The following is a 13500-nucleotide window of genomic DNA, read 5'->3' as shown; positions in this document are numbered from 1 at the left end:
GCTTATATTTATTTATTGAATCACTGTGAGAAAAGTTACAAAGCTTTCAGGTAGGTTTAAGTCTCTGTCATACAATGATCAAACACCTCTCCCTTCACTAGTACTCATTTTTCACCACCAAGAACCCCAATATACCCTCCTCCCACCCAACCCAATGCTTGTGAGGCAGATGATTTCTACTTAACTATTCTCTACATTGATTACATTCATCATTTCGACAAAAGATGCACCATTATTGTTTAGAATTTCTTTCCCAACAATCAGAATTGCTGAAAAGGCATTGTGAAATAATTTGATTTCTGCAAAGAGCCAGATAATTATGAGATTGGTTTCTGTGCGTCTGGTTTTATGGCTGTGCCAAAGAGCCACTCGTGGGGGGGGGAGGCAACTCGTGACCTTGCTAGTACGTGAAGGATGAGCCGGTATCACCCCCCTTCCCATGAGACTGCAGTTGCTCAGCATCACACCTGGCCTTCCTATAAGCTCTGAGGTGGCAGCCACCTTGCTGCTGGCGAGGGGGGGAGAGGAGGAAGGGAGCAACACCCTTTCCCTCCCAGGGAGGCATGGCGCCATAGTTTAACACATGGTCCATTGGCTTTTCTGCTGCAAGCTGCCAGGCTCTAGATTAGGTTCTTTTGCCTCTGAAGCAAAGGTCGTGCTGGAGAGCCACTCATGGGGGGCAACTTGAGAGCTTGGTAGGGCATGAAAGACGAGCCGGTACCACCCCTCTTCCCATGAGACTGAAGTTGCCCTGTCACCCCCGGCTCATACCTGGCTTTCCAATAAGCTCTGAGGCGGCGGCCACCTTGTATGTGGTCTGGATGCATTTCTGCCAAAAGCTGCTGGGTTTTGAGATTTGTTTCCGAGTCTCTGGAATCATGGCCATTAATCAGCTAGATCAGGAGCCAGAGAGGCCATTTGTAGGCGGTGACTCGGGGTCTTGTTGGGATGGGGAGGAAAGAGCCAGTTCCACCTCCATCTGGTGAGGCCCCGTGTGTTTTGTCACTGCAGTCCCAAACTTGACTCCAGTGGCCCCTGGAGGACGGCGGTCACTGAGCCGCCAGGAGGAACAGGCCAAGGCAAGAAACCTATTCCCACCTGGAGTGGCCCAGCACCAGTAACCTACTGCAGGAACAGGACGCATTTCTGCCAAAAGCCTTTGGGTTCCAACATTCATTTCTGAGTCTCTGGGATCATGGCTGTTAAGCAGTTCGATACAGGCTGCTGATGCACTCGCCTCACAGGTACAGATTGACGTGCTGGCGGCACCATACCCCCGTATCTATGCAATCTTATATTTTTGACTACTTTTAATTTATTTTGAATTCAACTTTTAAAAAACTTATTTATTTTCAATATATATTGATACATTTATTTATTTATTATGCTTTTTGGGTCACACCAGGCGATGCTCAGGGGTTAGTCCTGGCTCATGCACTCAGGAATTACTCCTGGCGGTGCTTGGGGGACCATATAGGATGCTGGGAATCGAACCTGAGTCGGCCACGTTGGCTGCGTGCAAGGCAAATGCCCTACCCGCTGTGCTATGGCTCCAGCCCCCTATATTGATACTTTTAAATCAGGTCTTTTCATGGGTCACTCTTTTTTTCTTTTAATTGATTTATTTAAAAAATTTAAATGTCTACAATGTCACTTAAAATTTTATGATTATAAGATATTCTTTGATGCTTAATTCATAATTTGTAAAAGAAGAAACAGATGATCAATTTGTATGTGATATGAACTAGTTTACTCTCTAATGCAGTACAGTGTTCTGTGTTACTTTATGAACTTTCTCCTTTCTACAATATGAAGAAGCTCACAATCAGATATTTTATCTGATGAGATTTGAGTGTCATTCATTTTCTTCATTTGTTTGAATGGAAGCTCATTAAGCATGCAGTAAAATTCTTGTGTATTAACTGTCTTTTTCTTCTGTGTACATGAGGGGAATAGATCTGTAGTATTCAGTCATTTGAATTAAGTCATACTTTTTTTATACTCTGAAGTTAATCCTTTCAGTTATAGCATAATTCTGTCTATCTAACTGTACTATCTATCATCCCCACCCCACCCCCTATACTCATCCAGATTATTTTGCCTATTATTCAGATTGTGTTTAGCTTATTTTTATTCACTCTTTGGATTTTATCTCAATGTGGACTTTTCCTAGAACACATCTCTCTGCTTTCATTTCACTGAACTTTACCTCCAGCAAAGCTGACTCCAATTTTTCTGCATCTCCAAGTTCTCTTTCAATCTCTTCTCTGACTTCCTTTGAGAAATAATAGCATTGATATTTTTTAGAAATATACACTATCAGATTTTGTAAAACTTTTCCATCAATGCCTCCTTCTATTCTTTTGTGTCAGAATCAAATATAACTGAAAACTAAATTTCATACTGAAAAGTGACAATATACTGCTCTATCTCTACCTTCTTCCACAATGCTGTTCCCAAATGCAAACAGTTAAAGAATTTTTTTAGTTATTTTTATGCTTCTCTTTACATTACATTTCTGTATAACAACCAGCTCATTCTGAAATCATAGTTTAGGGGGGTGGTGTCATTTGTCTTGCATGTAGCTAACCCGGGTTCGATTCCCAGCATCCCATATGGTCCCCCAAGCACTTCCAGGAGTAATTCCTGAGTGCATGAGCCAGGAGTAACCCCTGAACATCACTGGGTGTGACCCCCTCAAAAAAAAGCAAAAAAAAACCCAACAACAACAACAACAAAAAATCATAGTTTAGGCAATTATAGTTGACTTTCTTTTAGGAGAAATGAAACGTTGGCTCTTTTCCATCTTATTCTGTTGCCTTGTTTATTCTTCCAATATAATAACTTATTTTTTCCCATAGAACATTACTTACTATTTTCACCAGTTTCATCAGAGAGTATTGGCTTAGAGATTCAGAGAGTATATTATGATTCTGTTTCCTCTTCTCATACGTATATATTTTTAATTTTTTCTTGATGCAACATACTTCATTTTTCTATTTTGTATTGTGTAATGTTCTTTTCCTTAAGCTTTTTCCCCCATACTCTTTATTAATTCTTTTCATATACACAATTTTTATTTTCCCCAAGTTCTACTGCCTCAGTGAATCCACTGCTTACCTACTTATGTTTTTTTTTCTGAAAGCAGTCTCCTGGAACCATTGTCACCTGTGTGTGTGTGTGTGTGTGTGTGTGTGTGTGTGTGTGTGTTGGCAGGAGGGGTTGTAGGTAGTGGTTAGGGGTAAGTAAGTAAGTAAAGTAAAGGCCCTCCCGTTGTTCATCGATTTGCTCGAGCGGGCCCAGTAACGTCTCCATTGGAGATTTTGTTGTTACTGTGTTTGGCATATCGAATATATCATGGGTGGCTAGCCAGGCTCTGCCATGTGGGCGAGATACTCTCGGTAGCTTGCCCGGCTCTCCGAGAGGGGCGGAGGAATCGAACTCGGGTCGGCCATGTTGGCTGCGTGCAAGGCAAACACCCTACCGCTATGCTATCGCTCCAGTGGTTAGGGGGTATGGTTCAATATATCTTTTCTTGATTAATCCATCGTTTGTGGCAAGCCTTAGAAAGAGTATATGGGAGGTAGACATCTAGGTCCTTCTTATTCATTGACAGCTTGGTTGATACAACTTTGAAAATGAATTTTCTTTAGTTGGAGGCATTTTCAACTGTTTCCACATAAATAATATTGCTATTCAGTATCTAATATCAGTATCAGTGCATACTTGTCTTTTATACTTTATATTTATACCCTATCTTTGTTGCTGATGTCATTATTTTCTTCCTTACACTGATAAGGGCTGGAGCGATAGCACAGCGGTAGGGTGGTCGCCTTACAAGCGGCCAACATGGCCGACCCGAGTTCGATTCCTCCGCCCCTCTCGGAGAGCCCGACAAGTTACCGAGAGTATTCGATATGCCAAACACAGTAACAACAAAGTCTCCAATGGAGACGTTACTGGGCCCGCTCAAGCAAATCGACGATCAACGGGAGGGCCTTTACCTTAAAATATATAAAGATGTGTTTTTGTCTCAGAACTTTTTTCTTCATTTAAAAATAAAACACTCGATAGGTCTTTCCACCTGGTTATAGGGTTACTTTGGTTTTGACATTATTTCTGGAAAATGGAGAACGGTTTTAGTTCCATTTCCTCTTTCTGAAACTTCTTTTGTTGTATATGGACTACTACTAGTTATATCCTCTAAATTCTAGCTAATCTTCCATGTTTCATTTTTAGCTTGGTTTATCTATTGTTCCACTTCTGAGAACACTTATTTTTTTAAAATTTTTTTTGTTTGTTTGTCTGCTTTTTAAGCCACACCTGGCTGTACTCAGGGCTTATTCTTGGGTCTGCACTCAGGGATTACTCCTGGTGGTGCAGGGGATCAAACCTGGGTCAGCCACATGCAAGCAAGCACTCTACTGGCTATAGTATTTCTTTGGCCCCCAAATTTTCTTTATCTTTTAATGTTTTGTATTTAATTTTAATTCAGAACTCAATTTTCAGTTTCTGCTGCTGTCTCTCTAAGAATTTTACACCTCTTACTTCTCTGCACCCAGTAAAACTTTTTTCTCATCTAGTATTAGCTTATTTCTTTAGTTTTTTTCCCCCTCGTGTGAGATATTTTCCTCAAATATCTGATACCCCAGACTACCTATACCTAAAAGTAAAATATTTCAAACTCATTTCATATTCAATAAATATTTCAATAAATGTCTACAGAGTTCCAGGCACTGTTCTATGTGCCAAACACATTTCAGTGGAGAACTAAGTTAGGAAGTCTGTGTGCTTGGCTGAAAAATAATGACCTCCTTCACAATGAAGTGTTATTAAGTCTTTCTTCTGAGTCCAATTCCTCATTCCAAAGATTAAGCCACCTTGCTTTGTCCTGGACAAATGTTTCCTTTTCTCTATTCTAGAAGTAAGGCAGGGGACTGGGATTAGGGAGTGCCCTTTTCAATTAAACACATTTGCATAGAAATCTCTGTTGTAGCAGAGAGATGCAGATCCTGACAATCTTGTTTGAGAGACACAGTGTCTTTCAAGAAAAAGCAGCCCAAAGGCAGGAGGGCATTTAAACACAGACCACATCTGAGCAGCCTGGAAATTCTTTGAGGAACAGAATCCAGGTCCAGAGCTTTCACTAGACCCTCTGGGGAAGATTTCACAGCAAAGACAAAAATCTGTGATAAAAATATCAAAACAGGACATAAGCAGCTCAAATTCCTTCCCTAATATCCTAACTTTGGGGGAAAGGCAGTTTGAAAAAACCTTATAGATACTAACCTTCAGAGTCAAAGGTGTACATTTCAAAGGTCAAAGGTGTAAAAGTCAAAGGTGTAACCTTCAGAAAAAAAAGTCAAAGGTGTAGACTTCAGAGTCAAAGGTGTACATTTCCCTTTTCTGGGGTTCACCTGCATCTCTGCCTGAGAAAGCTAAATTCCTCTCTTTAACTCTGCAGTGCACATCCTCCACCAGGGAGGTAATGAGCTTATCTACCCCAGATGTACACCTTGCTCTGGAAATGCAGATGTTCTCTACTGAGTGTGAAACTTTCTTTCTCTCCCCTCCCATTTCTCAAATAAGTGCATCTTTCTTCACTTCCATCTCCTTCCTGCAATTCTTCTCTTCAAGGGCAGGCAGCAGACCAAAGAAAAGCTGGGCAGGGATCAGGACTGACATTTTCTTTTCCTGCAAAAAAGCAGGTTTCTCACTCCAGCCTGAGCTCCTTGGGAAATTAATTGCGTGATGGAGACTGATTCCCACACACTGAAGATCAAATACGACTCAGGCAGAGTTTGGCAACTCTGGTGGAGCTGGTGAGGTGCAAGCATTTATTATGCTGTGCTGGTGCTGGTAGCAGACTGCTGTAGTCCTTCCTACCCCACATCCTCGCACACCCCAGGCACTTTCTGAAAAACCAACATGGGTAAAGAGAGGGCAGTAAACCCTTGCTCAAGACTAGTACCTTTCATCTCTCCACTTCACATGCCACCTACAGCACCAACCCTAGCAAATGGCTGGTTCTTTCTAAATCCTAAGCATCTAACTCTCATTATTTTTAAGACCAAGATTTCTTGCTTCCTGCCTATGAGCTGGTGGTTTCCATCTGTTGAATAGAGCAGGGGAACTGAGGGCTGACTTTTTTCTGTTTTGGTTTTCAAGACCGTTACAGTAATCAACCTCCTTTTTTTATCCCCCACTATTCTCGGTGCTTGAACCCTCCAAGTCCAGAGTCTTTAGGGGTACACTTGCCCTCATGCATGTATGCGTGCGTGCATGCATGCATGTGTGCATGTGTGTGTGCGTGCGTGTGTGTGTGTGTGTGTGTGTGTAAGGGTAGGGGAGAGAGAAGGGGACTGAGTGATGGATGACATACTTCTCACTGATAAGTATTTTAATAAGTAGCTTTACTAAATCAGTTAACAAAGGCATTGTTGAAATCTATTCTGTTTCTCTTCCCTGTCCCTTTGCCATTGTAGGTTTATTTTTGTTAACATTTTAGTGGGGCTTCAGAATGAAAAAGGAGATACATACCCTCATTAGGCCGATTTTTTTTTAACTAGAAGGCTTATTTCTTGAAATTAAAGCATTTTATGAAGTTGTAGAGGCTTGAGGTAGAGATGCCACATTCTTTCCCTAGCTCGAATGTGTGCTTTGGGGAAGTTGTTGCTATTGAGACTCTGGGTACAGCCTTGTGATTGTTTAGGTAGTGGACTGTCAAGGAAAAGTAGAAGAAATTTGAGACCTGATTGGAACACCCTACTTTTTAAACAGAGCTGAGCTAGACTGCCTTGGCCTGAGTGAGGGCAGTTGTCACTGTTGTCCCTAGTGGAGATAACTGCAAAATTCCCCGTCCTAACCACTACACCTACCATCAAACTGCAGATTCTGGAGTGAATCCAGCATGGATGGCCAAGATAGGACCTGCTCACATTCAACTTGCAGAATTATGGACAAAATTAGTTTTTTATTATAGCAATATGCCAATATGCCAAATACCAGTAACAAAGAAGGGTCTCATTCTCCTAACTCTGAAAGAGCCTTGAATATGGCACTTTTTAAAAAAAAATCTCAGGGCTAGGACGAAGAGACGTTACTGGGGCCTGCTCGAGGCAATCGATGAATAGCAAAAACTAAGCAGTATAGCAATTATAAATTGGAATGTTTATTACTTAACTGCTTCACACTAATAATATGCCAGGCACATTGACTTATACTGACTTATTCAACTCTTATCAAAAATTATATTGGCCAAGTAAACAAAAGCAAAATAAATAAAGGAGAATACACCAAAATAATACGCTTTTAAACAGTCAAAGAAACTTCCACAGAAACAAAAAAGAAAAACTGACAATTGAGAGAAGATTTTTTCATACCATACTTCCAACAAGGGCTTGATGTCCAAAATATGTTATAGCCTATGGAAGATAATAACAAAGAAAGCAAACAACCTCAAAAAAAGTGAGCAAAAGACCTAAATAGACACTCCTCCAAAGATGAGAGACAGACTGTCCACAGATTACTGAAAAATGCTCACTTATTATTAGGGAACTGCAAATTAAATCAACAATGAGATATCACCTCACCTGCAGCACTCATTTGATCACTAGGTCAAATAAATGTTTTGTTCTTTATTGATTTTTGGTCTACCCAAAATGGTTGGTGCTCAGGCTTCCTCTTAGCTCCAAACTCAGAAATTATTCCTGGCAGGGCTTAGAGGGCCACGTAGGATGTCAGGGACAGAACCTGGATTGCTGTGTGTGTGTAAGGCAAGCACCCTAACCACTATACTAACACTGTAGTTCCATGCTCTCTACATTTTTGCTTTTAAGTATATAAATCTGTGCTCTTCAATAGGAGTTCCGAGGGATAGAAACTTCTAAAGAATCCTTATAAAAATGCTAACTTGACAAGAATTGCTTTATAAAAATCCACTGACCTGAGTCTAACTAGAGTATTTACTGGATTAATATTATAACTAGATACTTGAAACTTTCCAAATTCATAAAATAAACTCACAGAAATCTTGTTATTTCAGACCTTGGTATAATGATTTGTCATTATATACTATTCACAGTGTGACAGTAAAGAAAAAGTAACTATTACCACACACAGTGTTCAAACTAAAACAAGAATCTCTCGAAGAAATCAGTATTACTTCATAACATGTTTGTCTTGAAAGAGAGAGATGGAAAAATGTAGATTTCTGTCATCCTCAAAGTGGCTAATCTTTACGATGCTATTCTAATGTTCTGGCTAAAGATGGCAGGATGGTTGGGTATTTATTTCTTTTGGGATTCTGGCTTTATGAAGTTTTTGCTTACCCTTTTAGCAAGTTCTCTTGGTGCATGTTCCATGTGTGTAGGCAGTTGGTTCTTAAGACCAATAGTGGTAACCAAACACCTTCAAGTCAAACATAAAATCCTATCATTGGGATATATTTGAAACATTTTTAGTTCATCACTTAGTGGAAACATTTGTGAGCTGTCTGCTTCAGATTTATAATATTCTCAGCTTTGTAGTAAAGTTTTGTAAGGAGCAAAATATATAATGTGCCACTCCTCAAAGAGAATATTCAGTGGACTTTATATTCATGTGTTTAAAACATATGATTGTGAGTTAAAACACGTTTTAGAGAACTTAATGAAGAACATCTTTATTTCTTGAAACAGCAATGACCTTTATCTGGCACAATGTAAAATCTGGCCACTGTACTAAGTTTGTACCAAATTTTAACTTTAATGTTCATAAAATGTGTGTGCACATCTGTGTATGTGTATGAAGAAAGTAAAGAATCAGCTAACATATAATACATTACATGGGTTTTCATAGAGCAGATACACGATTTTATGCCCTTTGAAATATTGCCTCACACATGTATCTGAAGACCAGAAAGTATCAGAGATAGTCATATTGGTTCTTCAACTAAGTATTTTCTGATTTATAGTTCTCCATTTATGGAAGGATTAGGGTTGGCAAGCTAAATGATGATCAAATGATTACCTGGAAATGTTAGTGAAAAAATCAGATAATGTACTTCCAATTGGATAATTCAATATGATAGTGCTGAAGGAACGTCTTGATTCTTAGGCCTACCTAAATCTATACTCAATAAATCTTATATTCTAAATGTATTAAAGAGCATAAAGTAATTTCCACATATGATCTCATTTTGATTTTGGTCCAAACATATAAATATGTTTCTATTGTAATATGTATGGGCTAGATATTCATATCAACCAAGATAAAACAGAATAGATGCACATATTAAGGGTCCCATTCAATGAGATTTAATTGAAGCTCTTTTTTTGTTGTTGTTGTTGTTCACCGGTTTTGTTGTTGCTCTTAAAAGCTTGGGGCTGGAGCAATAATACAATAAGTAGGGTTTTTCTCTTGCACACGGCCAACCTGGGTTCAATACCCACCGTTTCCTTCATTTCCTGTGGTACCCCAAGCACTGTCAGGAAGAATTACTGAGTGCAGAGACAGGAGTAACCACTTGGTATCACCGGGTGTGACCTCTGCCCAAATATAATAGTCATAAAGGCTTTTGATATGGCTACCTATTATTTTCTTAAAGTTTTATCCCAAAGTTTTTGTGGGTTTCCTTTATTCATCTGGAAAGAGCAATAATATGAGGAGCAAATCTGGATTTCTCCATGATCTAATGCAAGTAACTCCTCTTATCTAAAATGACACTACCAGATGGCAATTATATCAATTTAAGGGTATGGAAATCAGAAGAGGAGCAGCTAAGACAAATCTACAATTAGGCAAGCCATCTATCTAGAAAATTCCCTTGAAGTGGGATCCCTCTAACCTATAGTAGGGAGTATGACCATGTTTAAATCAGGCAACTTTTCAGAAACCTAGGGAGAGGCAGTAAAGAAGACAACTAAACTAAATTTACACCATTACAGCTTACCATAGGAATGAGTCAACGGTGATCAAACAACAAACAAACAAACAACACTGTCCTCCTGTTGTTCATCAATTTGCTTGAGTGGGTCCAGTAACATCTCCATTTTGAGACTTTTGTGTTTGGCATATCGAATATGTCACGGGTAGCTTGCCAGGCTTTGCCATGCAGGCGAGATACTCTCGGCAGCTTGCCAGGCTCTCCGAGAGGGGCAGAAAAATCGAACCCGGCTTGGCCAGGCTGGCTGTGTGCAAGGCAAATGCCATACCGCTGTGCTATCGCTTCAACCCAGCAGTTTATAAAAGATTTCCTTTCAAGGATAGAGATTTTATTTTATTTTATATTGGGGTTTGGGAGTTACACCTGACAATGTTCAGGGTTTACTTCTGGCAGTGCTCTGGGGATGATATGGGATTCCGGGAAATGAACCCTGGTCAGTCTCTTGCAAGGCAAATTCCCTTCCTGCTGTAATTAACTCAGTGGTGACAAGATAAACAGATTTTAAAACATCATTTTGGGCCTGGAACAAATATAAGTAAGTAAGAGGGCACTTACATAGTAAGCAGCTGACCTGAATTCTATCCCCAGTATCCCATATGATCTCCTGAGCCCACCAGGAGTGAAGGCAAGAGTAAGTCCAGAATGCTGCAGAGTGTGGCCTCAAGTCTAAACATAAATAAAACAAATCATTTTATTGATGATAACAAACAAAACAAACACTGTCCTCCCGTTGCTCATCGATTTGCTCAAGCGGGCCCAGTAAGGTCTCCCTTTTGAGACTTGTTGTTACTGTGTTTGGCGTATTTAAATACGTCACAGGTAGTTTGCCAGGCTTTGCCATGCGGGTGAGATACTCTTGGTAGCTTGTTGGGCTCTCCGAGACGGGTGGAGGAATCGAACCCAGCTTGGCCAGGCTGGCTGTGCTCAAGGCAAACATTCGACCACTTATTGATGATATACATAAAAAAAATAAGCAGTACAAATGCTTTTAAATCCTGAGTACATGAAATTGTGGAATTGTGAAAAACTTTGTATTTCCTATTTCATCTTTTAGCTTAGTACTTAATAGAAGTCAACAAAAATAAGATTTTTGACAGAGTCTATGGCTTCTTGCTTTGTTTCATAACTTATTGCTATGGCATGATACAAATGTCTAAGGAGAGTGAAAATGGAAACTTGGAAAATGGAAACCATTTTGAGACTTGTTGTCTTTGGCATATCGAAGTTACCTATTACAGTTACCAATTTATGTTTCAGAAGTTAAGGGTTTGACTAGGCTGTGTTCTCTGCAACCATTGATATAACACAAATCTATGCAGAGGTGTTCTTTTCCTTCAGGAAACAATGTTCACACATGACAGTGAGCATCCTATAGAAGTGGTGAAAAATATTAGGGAGTTGGAAGTTGAAGTTTATTTCTTCTTGTCTGTTAAACCTTTCTTGGTCATTATTTAAGGGAGTCAAAGACCATTAGAGAAAGTTAAGAGCCTTTAGCCTTTCTTATTTTCAGATGGTACTGATATTACTGATGGCAAAGTTAAGCCAAATTACAGGCTCAAAATGGTTCTGGGAACATACCACTTCCAGTAATGGTCCTATCAACCAGACCTAAAAGCAGAGAGGGCAGGGATGCACTTAAAGGCAATTATCCATCAACATTGGAAAATATGGTTAGTAGATAAAGAGAGTTGAGTATATACAATATATCTTTATTGCAGCAGAGCAGTTGATATAGTATTATTCAATTTATAAGCTAGATTAATTTAAATTAATTTAGGCAGAAGTATAGTCAAATGAACTACTAGCTATCCAGAGAGCCATAAATAATAGATAACAATAAACACATTTGTTTTACATGTTCCTAATTTAGTTATTTCTCCCCAGACTACCCCTCAGTTCAGAATATGACAGTTAAATAATCTATGCCACCCTCCAGTTATCATTTCTGAAGATCTTTTCATTTCTTATCATTTCTTGACATCTGTTCCATAAAGTTGTAAGGACCAATTACAGTACGATCAACAACCGCCATTATTCAGGGCTTACTTTATTTACCCATATTCAGTTCACAGCTTCCCCTCATATTTCAGCTTAATGCCTGGACTTTCTCTCATCGCGTGTGTCAGGAGCAAACATACAGGAAAGTGAAACCAGCTTGCCTCTGTACACAAGAAGTGCTTTGGTAAATGACAATTGGGGAAGTCCTGTAAGCTTAGTATTTTCTTTTTCTCTTTGCAATATCCACCCTAACCAGAGTGTAGTTTTCTTAAACATGGGCTTATTTACCAAAGGCAAGATGACCAGGCCAAGAGTTTATGCTTGGCAATTTAATCCTTGAAAATCTAGAACATATAACAAAGATACGCACTGGAAGACATCAAGGCCTTATCACAGAGGAGTCCTTGTCATCCCTTATCAATGGAGAAAATGTAAGGGCCATAAAGCAATTACTTCTATCTTTCTTAAAGGGACAACTCCCTCTGAGAGTTATACCATGCTACTTTGTTTAGGACTATCCTCTCATGTTGGTAATGGGAGCTGTGATTATCCAGGCCAAGACTAGAGAAATTGTGTATGCCTAGTAACAAAATTTTTTGTACCTTTGGGGCAAAGGGATACATGCTGTCCCTAACAATATTAAATTGATGTTTATTGCATTAGAAAGAATTAGAAAGTTCCTTGTCTTTTAAAGAAACGTTATAGAAAAGAAAGTTTAAAATTACTCTGGGGTAAAAATAAAGTTTGAAAGCAGTGATTTTCTTGGGAACAGGCAGAGAGTCTGGTGGGTAGGGTACTTTCCTTGCATGGGGCTGATCTGAGTTTCATGCCTGACACCACATTAGGTTTTCTGATTCCTGCCAGAGTGCAGAGCCAGGAGTCAGCCCTGATAAATGCAGGACATAACCCAAAATCGAAAAAAAGAAAGTTATTTTCAACACATAAATACACACACACACACACACACACACACACACACACACACACATGTTCCATGGTTCGATGGGGACATATGGCAGGAGAAATGTAAGTATCCCTAGACAGGGGGGACACCTGTGGGTTTGGGAGACTTGCTGGAGGCATTGCCCCAGCATTGATACATTAGCTTACACCTCAGTTCTCACCCAGTTTCCTGTTTATGTTTCCATCACAGGGCTTGGGATATAGAAACAACGACATTCTTTCAGACGTTTTTGAAGATCACATAAAGGAGTTTCCAAACCAAATGTACTCTGCCTCCTTGGATTATTTTAAATGGCTTTGGACAGAAAGATAGAAATTCTCTTCTCTACTTTAGAGGAGAAGCACTATAATATTTGTAGCTGCAAATTTGAGAGACAAAAACTATTACTATGAAGTTCAAAGTACAATGGGATGGAGTGAGTAAAATATAGTAGAAAGATACCAGTTCCTCATTTCAGATGTGGTTTTAAACAAATTTATTATGAACAGTTTCTCATTCAGAGTATATTTTCAATTGACGTATTACTCTAAGTGTCAGCCGCCTAACACCCTTATTTGTATACATTTCTTATTTTATAAATCTTTTCCTTTACTTTAGCTCATTAAAATAAGAA

The sequence above is a fragment of the Sorex fumeus genome, unplaced genomic scaffold (assembly GCF_029834395.1).
Source record: "Sorex fumeus unplaced genomic scaffold, SorFum_2.1 ptg000024l, whole genome shotgun sequence".
NCBI classification, from domain to species: domain Eukaryota; kingdom Metazoa; phylum Chordata; class Mammalia; order Eulipotyphla; family Soricidae; genus Sorex; species Sorex fumeus.
Note: the sequence above shows the minus strand (reverse complement) of the source record.